The sequence below is a fragment of the Phyllopteryx taeniolatus genome, chromosome 5 (assembly GCF_024500385.1).
Source record: "Phyllopteryx taeniolatus isolate TA_2022b chromosome 5, UOR_Ptae_1.2, whole genome shotgun sequence".
NCBI lineage: Eukaryota > Metazoa > Chordata > Actinopteri > Syngnathiformes > Syngnathidae > Phyllopteryx > Phyllopteryx taeniolatus.
In genome coordinates this window covers 16626685-16643399 of record NC_084506.1, presented here as the reverse complement: position 1 = coordinate 16643399, position 16715 = coordinate 16626685, and the positions used below count along the sequence as shown (strand labels likewise).

The following is a 16715-nucleotide window of genomic DNA, read 5'->3' as shown; positions in this document are numbered from 1 at the left end:
GTACTGTTGTGCAGTGTAGGGTGTTCTGCAACTGGTTTACCTAAGCGGCTGCTGCTTTTGCTGTGATTTGAAATTTGCAGGTGAACAACGTCATAACTTGCAGATGTAACAGCCAATTAAAAATAACAAAAATTTAGTTCCTATGCACGAACTCGGCAGCCGCCAATCCAAATACAGTATAAACAGTATATTATGTTTTACAATAATGCTGTATTTATAATTGTATATGTACCTGAGGCTGGAAAGCAAATTGTGGAGAGTCCGCATCGCCAAAATATGCTACCATTGCTAACAGCCTCTCAAATTTTAACATTGTCTCCAAACCGCTAGGGTAATCCGTTTCTTCCTTGACAATCACACTATGTTGTTTATGGTTCAATAAAGAAATAATACAGTACAGTATATGAATATGTGGAACCTGAAAACGTTTTCCGATAAGGACACGAGGGGTCGCACTTCGGTCACGTCACTTTGTGTGCGGCGGGCCATAGTTGGGGGTTAAATGCTGAAAAAAAGATGTTGACTTTAACTTAAAAAATAAACTGAACACTTCACTTGGCAGACCTGCACAAACTAATCTTCTTCTTCTTCTTCTTTTCCTTTCGGCTTGTCCCATTAGAGGTCGCCACAGCGTGTCATCCTTTTCCATGTCCATGTTATCTCCTGCATCCTCCTCTCTACTACCAACTGCCCTCCTGTCTTCCCTTACGACATCCATCAACCTTCTCTTTGGTCTTCCTCTAGCTCTCTTGCCTGGCTGCTCCATCTTCATCACCCTTCCACCAATATACTCATTATCTCTCCTCTGGACGTGTCCAAACCATCGAAGTCTGCTCTCTCTAACTTTGTCTCCAAAACATCGAACCTTGGCTGTCCCTCTGATGAGCTCATTTCTAATTTTATCCAACCTGGGCACTCCGAGAGCAAACCTCAACATCTTCATTTCCGCCACCTCCAGCTCTGCTTCCTGTTGTCTCTTCAGTGCCAATGTCGCTAATCGGTACATCATGGCTGGCCTCACCACTGTTTTATAAACTTTGCCCTTCATCCTAGCAGAGACTCTTCTGTCACATAACATACCTGACACCTTCCTCCACCCGTTCCAACCTCCTTGGACTCGTTTCTTCGCTTCCTGACCACACTCACCATTGCTCTGGACGGTTGACCCCAAGTATCTAGAATCCTCCACCCTTGCTATCTAATCTCCCTGTAGCCTCACTCTTCTCCCACCATCCCTCTCATTCATGCACATATATTCTGTCTTACTTCGGCTAATCTTCATTCCAGTGCATGCCTCCATCTTTCTGGCTGTTCCTCTACCTGCTCCCTGCTTTCACTGCTGAGCACAATGTCATCTGCAGACATCATGGTCCACGGGGATTCCAGTCTAACCTCATCTGTCAGCCTATCCATTACCACTGCAAACAGGAAGGGGCTCAGGGCTGATCCCTGATTCAGTCCCACCTTCACCTTAAATTCGTCTGTCACACCTACAGCACACCTCACCGCTGTTCTGCTACCCTCGTGCATGTCCTGTATTGTTCTAACATACTTCTCTGCCACTCCAGACAGTACCACAGTTCCTCTCTGGGTACTCCGTCATAGGCTTTCTCTAGATCTACAAAGAAACAATGTAGGTCCTTCTGACCTTCTCTGTACTTCTCCATCAACATCCTCAAGGCAAATAATGCATCTGTGGTACTCTTTCTTGGCATGAAACCATACTGTTGCTCGCAAATACTCACTTCTGTCCTGAGTCTAGCCTCAGCGACTCGTTCCCATAACTTCATTGTGTTCATCACCTTTATTCCTCTATAGTTCCCACAGCTTTGCCCATCATCCTTGTTTTTAAAAAGAGGCACCAGCACACTTTTCCTCCATTCCTCAGGCATCTTCTCGCGCGCTAGAATTCTATTGAAGAAGCTGGTCAAAAACTCCACAGCCACCTCTCCTAGATGCTTCCATACCTCCACAGGAATGTCATCAGGACCAACTGCCTTTCCATTTTTTATCCTTTTTAATGCCTTTCTAACTTCCCCCTTACTAATCATTGCCACTTCCTGGTCCACCACCCTTGCCTCTTCTACTCTTCCTTCTCTCTCATTTTCCTCATTCATCAACTCCTCAAAGTATTCTTTCCATCTGTTCAGCACACTACTGGCACCAGTCAACATATTCCTATCTCTCTCCTGAATCACCCTAACCTGTTGCACATCCTTCCCATCTCTATCCCTCTGTCTGGCCAGCCTGTATAGATCCTTTTCTCCTTCTTTAGTGTCCAACCTGGTATACATGTAATCATATGCCTCTTGTTTGGCCTTTGGCACCTCTACCTTTGCCCTATGTCGCATCTCAATGTATTCCTTTCTCCTCTCCTCGGTCCTCTCAGTGTCCCATTTCTTCTTAGTTATCCTTTTTCTTTGTATGATTTCCTGTACTTTGAGGTTCCACCACCAAGTCTCCTTCTCCCCTTTCCTGCCAGAAGATACACCAAGTACTTTCCTGCCTGTTTCTCTGATCACCTTGACTGTAGTGGTCCAGCCTTCTGGAAGCTCCTCCTGTCCACCGAGAGCCTGTCTCACCTCTTCCCATAAAGCCGCATAACACTCTTCCTGTCTCAGCTTCCCCCACCCGGTTCTCTGCTCTGCCTTTGTCTTCCTAATCTTCCTCCCCACCACCAGAGTCATCTTACACACCACCATTCTATGCTGTCTAGCCACATACTCCCCTACCACTACCTTACAGTCGGTAACCTCCTTCAGATTACATCGTCTGCACAAGATGTAATCCATCTGCGTGCTTCTACCTCCGCTCTTGTAGGTCACCCTATGTTCCTGCCTCTTCTGGAAGAAAAGTGTTCACTACAGCCATCAGTTTGAACTGGCTGTGCCCCCCATAGGGCTGCATTACCTGCACAAACTAATAAGATCCTTAATGCATGTTACATATTGCGTTTCAGAGTAAAACCTTTAATAACGGTAGTGGCAATGTTTTACATACAAGAAGTTAACTGTCGTACCATAAAACTGCTTAGGCTTTGATGACGCATGATGTAGCTGTATTGTTTAAAGGAGGTCTGTGTCGTGCGTTGCCCTTATTAGCACTCTCAACTGTCATATGTGGGTAAAAAGAAGCAAACTGCCGTATTGTAAAACTAAAATCATATAAAACTACTCATCCTTTGACGACTCGTGATGGAGAGGTAGCGTTCAAGGTGGGCTGAATTAATGCGTCACACTTTTTTAACATTCTTAAAGAGGAACTAATACCTTGATAACAAAACTTCCTGTTATATTTCAAATGTGCAGATATTTTTTTTATCTGATTCTGTTTACTTAAAAATATAAAGTATTTATTCCAAAAATAAAAATACATTGTGTCCAGCCAACATTTTTACGTCACTATGTGTGCAAAGTCGCGAGAATGTGACATGTATCAGTCCAAAGGTCCAACCCGCTTGATTTACTGACAAAACCAGACAGAGTTGGTCAATACTCAGCAACTCGACTTCAAAATAAAAGCCTACACAATACTACATGGACATCAATGCCTTGTTAGGCTTTTGGTTTTGACCATAATACTTAGGATGAACAATTGTTGTGTTTGCTGGCTTGACTTTGACTTTTTGACTGGAGGCTGGCCTGACCGCAGTTTATATTAGCATCATACACTGTTGCCACCAATATCCACACGACACCATCCCGAAATCATGTTTAATCGCTAATTTAAAATGCTAAAAGATTACTGATTTATCATGCTGTCATTAACAACAATGGTTGAATATGGCTCCAGCTTGCCGGCGTTAGCGGCAAGTGGCTACCAGCTAGCTCATTCACTGCCAGTCCTCCCCTGCCTGAGTGCCATGGGCAAATGGGCAAGGCAGCTAGCTGTTAGTCTTTAGCCGCTAACGTCGGAGGGAAGGACCGAAACACGTAACATTCTCGAGACTTTGCACACATGGCGGCCCGTGTAGGCGAGTAGATGCGGTATTTAAAATGTATTTTTTTTCAGAATAAATACGTCGTAGATATAATGCATTTAAAAAGATCATAAGTTCTCAGTTTTGATTGAATTTATTTAATAATGTGTTTATCGTTGTGCTGATAGCGTGCAAAGGTTTGGAACTGCACTGCATCATTCGGAGAGTTGTACCTAATATAATAATCTATTCTACTATAATTTACTATATAATAATACAGTAATATAGGTTGTAGATTGTAATATAGGTTGTAGATTGTAGAAGATGCATTAACACATAACACATAACAATGGAATGACTTTTGGGGGGGGGGGGGGGGGGATATAACACAATAATTACAGCTATTGCAACCAGTGATAATGTTTAATGATGACAGAGAGGATGATTACTATGGACACAGCAGCGGTGCCAGTGGTTTGTATTGACGTTGGCCATAAACACGGATGATGAAAGCGAGGGCGATGATGATTTATGCTAAATTCCATATATGAGGGATGATAGAGCTCCGGGTGTAAACAGACACAAATTATTCCCAAACTGTGAGCAGATGTATACCCATTAACTTTCTTGTTTGCTGCTATTTTTACCTCCAGATCCATTACGGAACTTTGCTGTGAAGCATGAAAATGAGGCAGTTAAGTTTGGGAACCTTTAAAAAGGGCACTCCTTGCATTCCAATTTGCAATTTAGTGCCACACAACAGAGCAATGCAGGCCTTTTTTATTTATTTTTTTGCTAGCTTCCTAATTTGTTATTATGAACTTTACGGTTTACAACCGAAAGCACGGCTGCAATTTGAATGTAAAACCAATATATTTTTGACAAGGCATCCGTCTTTGCAACTATGCGAGAGGTGAGATGACTCAGAGCCTGTGGCGGCACGCTGAGAGGCAATCCTCACTAAGGAGATGAAGCGAAGCTTTTGCAGCCTCTAAGTGGGAATGAATGTGAGGCTAATTTGATGGGAGCCACTTCTCTCCCCGCCACATTTAAAACCTCATTATACTAACATCCACCGCGAACACCCCACTGGTCCTTTCAAGATAAGAGAACTGCACAGGTCATGCACTAATAAATATACATACAGTATATAGTGCCGCAGCACAGGCTTTGTTGAGGGAAAAAAAAAAAAAAGCAGGTATAGAAGGTGCCGGCTTAAATAAATGTGCCGTGGCTTTGTGGCTACTCGACCATGAAAAGGTTATCGAACTCACATAGTCTCTCTCTATTTTCCCTCACACACATACACACAAACACACAAAACGCACACGCATAGCATACAATGAGGCCCATTAGCACCCCTGCTAGAGCCCCTTTGAGGAAAAGAGGAAACTCCCTTGTTGACTCCTCTGCTTTAAAAAACATGAGTGGGACGGTATTCTTTCAAAGTGCTGTTACATCACAAAAAAATAGTTTGTATATACAGTGCAGTCCTGTAAATCATGTAATAACCTGAATTTATACATAAATCGGAACTCACAACCCTACACTAATGCAGTAGTAAAGTCATAATGATAGTAGAATATAGAAAATTACAGGATTCCTTCAGTAGCTGCGAGTGAAATTTAAAATACAAACGATAGAGGGTTGTAATCGCACGGTATACAGCTTTACACACAACTGCTCATTGTGAGTCTTCATCTGAGACATTTTGGACAATTGTTTGCATCCAACTTCCTGGCATCTGGCAAAGGGGAAAAGGTGAAGCGCTTTCTTACACAACAGCACTTTGAAACAGTAACCCATGCCCTCGTCACATCTCGGCTAGGTTACTTTAATGCACTTTACGTTGGAGTCAGACAGCCCTCCCTCAAATGTCTCCAGCTGGTTCAAAATGTTGCTGCTCACCTCTTAACTGGAACACGTAAGAGGGAGCACTTAAGACCTTTTCTGGCTTCCCTCCATTGGTTGCCTGACCACTTCAGAGATTTTTAGATTCTGCTATTTGTACCATCCATTTTTAAAACCTGCCTAAAAATGAATTTTTATTCGTTTGCTTTCAAAATGAAACTCTGACCTTGTTTTAGTGTCTTGATTTGTGTTTGCTTCTACCACTTTGTTTCAGCTGAGGTTTTTAAAATTGAGTCTTCTTCTTTTCCTTTCAGCTTGTCCCTTTAGGGGTCGCCACAGCGCATCATCCTTTTCCATGTAAGCCTATCTCCTGCATCCTCCTCTCAAACACCAACTTCCCTCATGTCTTCCCTCACGACATCCATCAACCTTCTCTTTGGTCTTCCTTTAGCTCTCTTGCCTGGCAGCTCCATCCTCATCATCCTTCTAACAATATACTCACTATTTCTCCTCTGGACGTGTCCAAGCCATCGAAGTCTGCTCTCTCTAACTTTGTCTCCAAAACATCAAACCTGGGCTGTCCCTCTGATGAGCTCATTTCTAATTTTATCCAACCTGGTCACTCCGAGAGCGAACCTCAACATCTGCATTTCCGCCACCTCCAGCTCTGCTTCCTGTTGTCTCTTCAGTGCCACTGTCTCTAATCCGTACATCATGGCTGGCCTCACCACTGTTTTATAAACTTTGCCCTTCATCCTAGCAGAGACTCTTCTGTCACATAACACACCTGACACCTTCCCCCACCCGTTCCAACCTGATTGGACCCATTTCTTCACTTCCTGACCACACTCACCATTGCTCTGGACGGTTGACCCCAAGTATCTAGAATCCTCCACCCTTGCTATCTCTTCTCCCTGGAGCCTCACTCTCCACCCCTCTCATTCATGCACATATATTCAGTTTTACTTTGGCTAATCTTTATTCCTCTGCTTTCCAGTGCATGCCTCCATCTTTGTAATTGTTCATCGAACTGCTCCCTGCTTTCACTGCAGATCACAATGTCATCTGCAAACATCATGGTCCACGGGGATTCCAGTCTAACCTCATCTGTCTGCCTATCCATCACCACTACAAACAGGAAGGGGCTCGGGGCTGATCCCTGATGCAGTCCCACCTCCACCTTAAATTTGTCTGTCACACCTACAGCACACCTCACCGCTGTTCTGCTGCCCTCGTACATGTCCTGTATTATTCTAACATACTTCTCTGCCACTCCAGACTTCCGCATGCAGCACCACAGTTCCTCTCTGGGTACTCTGTCATAGGCTTTCTCTAGATCTACAAAGACACAATGTAGCTCCTTCTGACCTTCTCTGTACTTTTCCATCAACATCCTCAAGGCAAATAATGCATCTGTGGTACTCTTTCTAGGCATGAAACCATACTGTTGCTCGCAAATACTCACTTCTGTCTTGAGTGTAGCCTCCACTACTCTTTCCCATAACTTCATTGTGTGAAGTCATCAACTTTATTCCTCTATAGTTCCCACAGCTCTGCACATCACCCTCGTTCTTAAAAATGGGCACCAGCACACTTTTCCTCCATTCCTCAGGCATCTTCTCACGTGCTAGAATTCTATTGAACAACCTGGTCAAAAACTCCCCAGCCACCTCTCCTAGATGCTTCCATACCGCCACAAGAATGTCATCAGGACCAACTGCCTTTCCATTTTTCATCCTCTTTAATGCCTTTCTAACTTCCCCCTTACTAATCATTGCCACTTCCTGGTCCACCACACTTGCCTCTTCTACTCTCCCTTCTCTCTCATTTTCCTCATTCATCAACTCCTCAAAGTATTCTTTCCATCTAGCTAGCACACTGCTGGCACCAGTCAACATATTCCTATCTCTCTCCTGAATCACCCTAACCTGCTGCACATCCTTTCCATCTCTATCCCTCTGTCTGGCCAGCCTGTATAGATCATTTTCTCCTTCTTCAGTGTCCAACCTGGTATACATGTAATCATGTCTCCTTCTCTCCTTTCCTGCCAGAAGATACACAAAGTACTCACCTGCCTGCCTCTCTGATCAGCTTGGCTGCAGTGGTCCAGTCTTCGACAAGCTTTGTCTTCCTAATCTTCCTCCCCACCACCAGAGTCATCTTACACACAAACTACTACTTTGTCTAGCTCCTTCCAGAATTTCTCTTCCACCTCTAGGTCACATCCTACCTGTGGGGCATAGCCACTAATCACATTATACATAATACCCTGAATTTCAAGTTTCAGCCTCATCACTCGATCTGATACTATTTTCACCTCCAAGACATTCTTAGCCAACTCTTCTTTTAAAATAACCCCAACTCCATTTCTCTTCCCATCTACACCATGGTAACATAATTTAAACCCTGCCCCTAAACCTCTAGCCTTACTGCCTTTCCACCTGGTCTCCTGGACATACAATATATCAACCTTTCTCCTAATCATCATGTCAACCAACTCCCGAGATTTTCCTGTCATAGTCCCAACATTCAAAGACCCCACATTCAGTTCTAGGTTCTGTGTTTTCCTCTTCTCTTTCTGCCGAAGAACCCGATTTCCACACACAGTAGCTGAATTTCCAACGGCACCCTGCAGGTTGACGCCGCCGGTGGCGGACGTTGTTAACCCGGGCCACGACCGATCCGGTATGGAATTCTTTGGATGAACGCTCATATTTGTTTGGCAAGGTTTTAAGCCGGATGCCCTTCCTGACGCAACCCTCAGCATTTATCAGGGCTTGGGACAGGCCTATAGTTTGCACTGGCTTGTGCCCCCCATAGGGCTGCATTTATAAATAAAATTGAGTGAACTTCCATTTTCACTTTCTGTTGGTGTAAAGGCCAGGCGTCCCAATACCTTTGTCCAAAAAGGGTTGACTGCAGTGTGGGATCACCTTCACGGGATTAGACCGGGATGAACTTCACTGATTCCACCATCCAGCGTGCACACACACCCCGCGGGGATCAACTCAACGCTATTAGGTCTGCTTGCATGACATGGCCTGCTTTCCAAATATACACAAGCGAAAAAAGCGCATCCATCAATGTGTGTGTGTTTGCGTCTGTCTTTCTTGTCTGTGTGAGACATCGTTGGTGCGGAGGTGGATGTGCAGAGGGAAAATATCGATACATTCGTGCAGGACTGTTTACGCCGTTATCTCTGCTATTTTCCCAGTCCAAATTTACCCCCATCAGCTATGAATGAATCCGTGTCTAGGTAAAATACACATTATCAACATGCAAAAACATACACGTGCACAATGAGCACGCTCGTCCCCACAGGCTAATTTCATCCATCCATCCATTTTCTGAGCCACTTCTCCTCACTCGGGTCGTGGGCATGCTGGAGCCTATCCCAGCTGTCATCGGGCAGGAGGCAGGGTACACCCTGAACTGGTTGTCAGTCTATATGTACTCGATTTGCTGTTTTGTTTTCTGTTAGACTCACTGTTAAATATATTTTAGAAGTTATAATTTATTTGCTTAGCTTGCATTAGTATTATGGACGATTTTAGATGTCTCGCCTTCAAAAAGATGACTCAGCATCATCCGATGGAAGGGCGCCTGGACCAAGGACGTGATCGGATGTGGTCGGGGACGTGACAGGTGTTGGTCCAATGTTTTGTGTTGTGTCTTATTGTTTAGAACATTATGTCTGGGAAAAACCCTCCTATTTTGAAATAAATGCAGGAGCGACGGGAGAGATTGGTTAGAGCGTGTTGAGAGACTGTGATCTGAACAATCTCCCATATGCCCTCCTCATGAGAAAAAGAAACCAGTGTCTTCATTCCTTTTGTGTCTATTTTTTATAATGTTGGGTAAGATAAATCCAACACTCACTCATGCCTTACTTATGAGGGGAAACATGTTCAGCCGTTGCACATTCAAATGCACATAAAATGATTCCAATATGTACTTTATTGACACTGTAAATGTGTTTTACACAAGCCGCCAATCAAAAAAAAAAAAAAAAAAAAAAAACGCACCTCTCCGCTCACGGGACGGCACGTGCCCGTGCACCGCCTCCATTTGAGTGTTTTTCATATCCTTTTCTTTTAATTGCCCCCCTTGTGACTGCACTGAGGAACAAGCAGCAGCAGTCTGCGTGGTGTTAAGTATCGTTGGCTGGGAATGATCTGTTTAGTCTCCTCTGTTTGAGCCTCCGAAGCAACACATTAGTTTCAAGCAAGTGTTTTGGCAAATCCTTTGCTGGCAGAACAAGCGAGGAAGCAATCTTGTCTTTGTGGGTTTTTATTACAAAAAAGAAAAGTCTTTGCAAAGAGAGGAAAAGGTACAAGTTTTACGAGTTGTCACCCCTTACTGAAGCTCAGATAAAAAAATCCCCCTTGTTATATCGAAGTGAGAGAGACCGAGAAAGAAAACAAAACAATTATCTATGTCCAGCTGCAACAAGTAGTCCACACACAGAGCTAGTAGTCACAACATAACAATAAAGCAGGTGACGATTGAAATTCACAACCAAAGAAGCTCCTCATAATTGTCCCGTCTCGTAAGGTACATATTGTGTCAACTGTCAAAGTGGGAGCATCAGTACACAATTCAACACACATTTTTATCACAACAATTATTAGAGTTGGGAAGGGTATTAGTCATCGTCTTTCTTCTGTGCCAAGTTACGCAAGTGTGTGACCTTTTCGATCATCCGTCATAGAGGGTGAAGGAAGTGGAGGAGTCCGGACCTTAGGAGGGGTTGGACCGTCTTGCAGTGTGACGCGTGAACCCACGTAGGTCGTTCAGCAAATTCCACTGCAGTGTGGGTCACAAGAAGGACTTGGAAAGGCCCCAGCCAGCGCTGATGTCGCCACATTTTCCGTCGGAAGTTCTTAATCAGCACGAAATCATCGGGTTTGATGTCATGCAGGGGTCCATTGGCCAGCCTTGGGAGTGCTGATTGGACTTGTTTCCTGAAATTGATTCGTCAATAATGTGCAATACCTGAACGATTTGTATGCCCATCGGCAGTTCTGGCTTAGGTAAACCCGAATGGATCCGGTCCAATGGAGTGTCTGCAAAAACAATCTCAAAAAATGAAAGGGGACACACACATCCTCATATATACCTAATTTAATTGACTTCCCGGTATTCATTTGTGGGTGGTAGCTATCATGTGTTCTGAGGTCCACTTGAAATCTGTCAGAAAGCTGTTGTTAGAGGAAAGCTTTCAAAGAATTGTCATAATATTCTGAGAATAATTTTGATTAATTGTGCTACTACCACTTACTCCAATTCTTACATTAACATGCCTACCATAGCTAGACAGTATTTTTTAAGTGCATCAATCTTTATTTCCTTATATACATTATCACTATAGCATCAATATGTTCTGACCCATTATCCATTATCAGCATTATAATAATATAACATTTGTATATTATGATTATCATAGAGAGTGATAATCAAAACATTCCATCCATCCATCCATTTTCTGAGCCGCTTCTCCGCACTCGGGTCGTGGGCGTGCTGGAACCTATCCCAGCTATCATCGGGCAGGAGGCGGGGTACACCCTGAACTGGTTGCCAGCCAATCGCAGGGCACATACAAACAAACAACCATTCACACTCACATTCACACCAACGGGCAATTTAGAGTCTTCAATTAACATGCATGTTTTTGGGATGTGGGAGGAAACCGGAGTGCCCGGAGAAAACCCACGCAGGCACGGGGAGCACATGCAAACTCCACACAGGCGGGGACGGGGATTGAACCCCGCTCCTCAGAACTGTGAGGCTGACACTCTAACCAGTCGGCTACCGTGCCGCCTAATCAAAACATTACTAAATGTAAATACATAAAATGTGTTCTCGACACATTACAAAAATTTGGGTGGAATAAAATCTCCAGCTAGGCACTTTTCCTTTCCCCATAAAACCTGTCTTTGTCAACACGAGGTCATGAAAATAACAAGTGAAGGGTTTTGAGTCGTCTGGCAATCGAAGGACTTTCTTCCGTTGGATAAAATCTGCCTCAGCATTTTTGTCCAAGGGATGCCAATGACACAATCAGTTATGCATAATTACTGATCAAGGACCTACAATAAATTGTCATGCCCAAACGTAACATCTGTACCGTTATTAGATCGTTTTTGTCTGGGGTTTGAAATTTAGAAATAAAATTTTCATTCAATGTTGGTTTTCGGCCTTACCGCTTACATGCAGTGATTCTCCAGATTCTCTGAACCTTTTGATGATATTATGGACCGTAGATGATGAAACCCCTAAATTCCATGCAATTGTACGTTGAGGAACATTGTCCTTAAACTGTTCGACTATTTTCTCAAGCACTTGTTCACAAAGAGGTGAACCTCGCCCCTGCTTTGCTTGTGAATGACTGAGCAATTCAGGGAAGCTCCTTTTCTACCCAATCATGGCACCCACCTGTTCCCAATTAACCTGTTCACCTGTGGGATGTTCCAAACAGGTGTTTGATGAACATTCCTCAACTTTCTCAGTCTTTTTTTGCCACCTGTCCCAGTTTTTTGGAACGTGTTGCAACCATAAAATTCTAAGTTAATGATTATTTGCTAAAAATAATAAAGTTTATCAGTTTGAACATTAAATATCTTGTCTTTGTAGTGTATTCAATGAAATATAGGTTGAACATGATTTGCAAATCATTGTATTCTGTTTTTATTTATGTTTAACACAACGTCCCAACTTCATTGGAATTGGGGTTGTCCATACAGTATCCATAGTGAACAACAGATCTTCCTGTAATCAATCAAACAACGCACTTTCACCAAACACTTGGCCAAGATTCCAGCACTCGTCTCTTAAACACCACACACAGAAATAAACATACATACACCGACACATCAGTCATCAGCAGACTGCACAGTCACTCACAAGTCCTTTTTGTGCATAAGCTGAAAAGACGTGTTCAGTTTATGCACAAAAAGTGTTACAACAGCGTGGCTTCGTAGTAAAAGAGTGCAGGTACTAGACTGGCCTGCCTGCAGTCCAGACCTGTCTGCCATTGAAAATGTGTGGCGCATTATGAAGCGTAAAATACGACAACAGAGACCCCGAAGTTGTACATCTAGCAAGCATGGGTAAGAATTCCACCTACAAAGCTTCAACAATTGGTGTCCTCGGTTCCCAAACATTTATTACCCTGTCCCAGCTTTTTTGGAACGTGTTGCTGGCATAAACTTCCAAGTTAATGATTATTTGCTAAAAACAATAAAGTTTATCAGTTTGAACATGAAATGTCTCATCTTTGTAGTGTATTCAATTAAATATAGGGTGAACATGATTTGCAAATCATTGTATTCTGTTTTTATTTATGTTTAACACAACGTTCCAACTTCATTGGAATTGGGGGTTGTATTTTTCCCAGACCAAATAGTCACTAGTGAATAGTTTCTCGAAACCTTGAAAAATTACAAATCGTCTTACATTTTAATCTATCACCTTTGGTCCCAGACCAAACATCTACACGGGGAATAGATCCTCAGACAATTACAAGTAATAATTCTACATTTCAGGTACTTCAATTTTCAATGTGTCTTTGTCATCCCTCGTCTTTTGTTGTCATGACAACAATACAACAAAACAAAAACCAAAAACAAAAGAACTTAACAGCGCTGAGAGATCCAAATATAATGCTAATTCTGTCCATTTGGACTGGTTTTGGAGAGTGGGAGGACATCGTTCTAATTCAAAGGGATCTGTTAAATATACTTCATAGTTGCATACATTAACTCCATAAGTGTGTATATGAGTGTCTGGTGGTGACTGTAAGTTAAATAACTAGCCTAAGCGAAGCAGTGTTATCAGTGCCAAGCGCGTCTTCATTGCAGAAAAATAACAAAAACAAACAGCAATGTTGGATGCGTGTGTCTTTATATCGCTGCTCTGTCTTTGGGGCCGCCGGGAGTCAGCCGGAGGTCAGACGAACTTGGTCCCCCACCACTGATCACCTCCATGAGTTTTCTTTCGTCCTTTCCACAGTCTCTGATCCAATGTATATCCAATGTCCCTTCTTTCCACAAGGAAAGCATCTTGCACCGTTCACGTCCCCTCCCAGCCTCAACCTCCTCAAATCTGTTTCAGGGGTGCTTTGCTAACCATGAGGCCAGACGGTCTGGAGGAGGGAGGCGGCTGCTCTTGTTGGGATGCTGCAGCAGCCTGTGTGAGAAGAGGGGGGGAACCGCAGAAGTGCTGCATGTGGAGGGCCGTGCTGCGGGTCGCGGGAGGCGGTTGTGTTGTTGGTCTTTTCCAGATTACATTCTTCTTGATCTTTGTCATAGGGTGATCAATTTGTGGAGGCCACTGTGGAACGCAGCTCACGGCTACAACCTGAAATACTCCCCTTGGCCAATTCGGACAGATCAGACCACAGTTATCAGTAACTTGCCCTAAACATGGTTTTGTCAGAAAGCTGTCCCTGTTCGCATCTAAATCTAACAGTCAACCACATTTCCAGACATTTGACAGTTTTATCTAAAAGGTCCAAATCCTTGACTAATTCTTTGTTCTTTCTCAACCAATTTTCTTTTCTTTTTTTTTTTTTTTTAGTTGGTGTACACAGGCTCCCTTTTGCTGGGAAACCACATTCATTTATCTAGATTTCCACGCATTCCACAGATTTCTCTCCATATTCTTCTCTCATACGAAACATAATAGGTGACGTATACACTGGTAATTCGGCCATACTCTTTTTTTGCTCTTCCCGCTTTCCATTTTCCAATACCTGTTAGAAGCGCTTCTCTTTTTTACAATATTCGAACGTCTTCGAAATTGTTGGGAACTTAAACCCTAATCTCCGGATTCCAACCAGGAGAGATTTAACCGAGACTTAACTAGACTCTCTAACCTAGACTTTAACTCGACTCTTTGACCTAGACTTTAACTCGACTCTTTAACCTAGATTTTATCTAGACTTTTTGATCTAGACTTTAACTAGACTCTTTAACCTTGACTTTAAATACTTTTTAACCTCAACTTTAACTAGACTTTTTAACCAATGGAATGTGGGGAGAGCAACAATACCAGTACCACTTAATACAAAGACAAGATTGTTTCAAACACAGTACACCATATGAAATGCTCTGATTTTCAAGGAATACAAATTTTCTGATCCTGAGGTGATAGCCGACATCCAGAGACCCGGCAGCACCCCCCGTCCTTAATTCTTTGGGTGGAGGCCGAACTCGTGCGTTGGTCCTGGATGATCAATCACTCCCGGGGTCCTCTGGATCGGTGATCAATCCTAGGATCCCACTTCTGACACCAACTGTTTTGGGAAATGTTTTTCTGAAAGAATAAGTGAGGAAGCAATCTTGTCTTTGTGGGGTTTTATTACAAAAAAGAAAAGTCTTTGCAAAGAGAGGAAAAAGTACAAGTCTTACGAGTTGTCACCCCTTACTGAAGCTCAGACAAAAAAATCCCCCTTGTTATATCGAAACGAGCAAGACAGAGAAAGAAAACAAAACAATTATCTATGTCCAGCTGCAACAAGTATTACACACACTGAGCTAATAGTCATCAATAAAGCATGTGAAGGTTGTCTAAAACTATCCATCCATCCATCCATTTTCTGAGCCGCTTCTCCTCACTAGGGTCGCGGGCGTGCTGGAGCCTATCCCAGCTGTCATCAGGCAGGAGGCGGGGTACACCCTGAACTGGTTGCCAGCCAATCGCAGGGCACATAGGAACAAACAACCATTCGCACTCACAGTCATGCCTACGGGCAATTTAGCGTCTCCAATTCATGCATGTTTTTGGGATGTGGGAGGAAACCGGAGTGCCCGGAGAAAACCCACGCAGGCACGGGGAGAACATGCAAACTCCACACAGGCGGGGACGGGGATTGAACCCCGCACCTCAGAACTGTGAGGCTGACGCTCTAACCAGTCGGCCACCGTGCCGCCTGTCTAAAACTAATAGAAGTAATATCTGATATATATAAAAAAACAAATTCCAACACAAGCTGCTTCCTTTTCCAGCGCGTCCATTTACTCCCGCACTCTTCTTCCACCCACCCCCCGTAAAATCACGGCATCTTTATTTAGTCCGCTCCACAAGAGCAGAGTGACTCAAATTGTTCACTTACATAATATACGTTACATACCGTACCTATGCTAAGGAGGCTTTGTGAAATGAGGGGTAAACTTTGGTGCGCTCCAGCTATATTGACTTTGTTCATTTTACTGCTTGAGAACATACGTGCAGTGGGGATTTTGCAATAGGGGCAAACATGGCAGTTTCTATCCATACAGGGGGTCGTCGGTTCCGATATACTGTACATTTCGAGGTTACGAGCGGTACGTGTTGTAAGAATACGGTGAATTCCCATTGTATCGCTGTTCATCATTTGCGCCCCCAGTATATTTTTAAGCGACTCTTTTTGTTGTATGTGCCTTTATACTGTTCAGGCAAGTCCAAATTTAACGTTATGTGCTTTCAGTGTCGTACCAAGTTGTGCCACAACATGCCGGGAAGCACTGAGGTCTAGAGTAACATGTTTTGTTGTTTTTATTATACGCCTGTGAGTATTGTTGTATGCTGTTTGCCGTTATTTGTATGTGTTGCTGCTCCACATGTGTTAAAGTTGGAGTTGTTTGAAGGTTTACAATTAATGTAATGTTGATGCTAATTTCCATTAGCTCATCTATGGGGCTTCACATTTTATGTTAGCATTAAGCTACCGGACCTTTGTTAGATGAAATATGATGGTTTGGTCAAACATTTTGTTCTGTTTACAGGAGGTGCTCGGTTTACGACTGCCCCGACATACGAGGGTCCGAAGTTACGAATATGTCGTCAAGCGGCACAACGAGGGACGCTCAGTTATGGCTGTACTTACTTACTGTTTTTCATTGGATTGTTTTATTCATACAAATATTTCTGGCAATTATGACTTTATGATTGAAAACTGGGCGGC

The 16715-nt window shown here is 43.3% G+C and overlaps 1 protein-coding gene across 4 annotated transcripts in view; it reads right to left on the bottom strand.

The window, feature by feature from the left end:
• Positions 1–10044: 10044 nt before the first annotated feature.
• Positions 10045–16715, bottom strand: part of LOC133478218 (uncharacterized) — a 110990-nt gene continuing 104319 nt past the window's right edge. For 3 of the 4 annotated variants that reach the window (XM_061774009.1, XM_061774010.1, XM_061774011.1), the window contains one exon: positions 10045–15085. The gene's annotated coding sequence lies outside the window, so the exon portion shown is untranslated. The remainder of the gene's footprint in view (positions 15086–16715) is intronic. The other variant, XM_061774012.1, reaches the window with a different exon arrangement.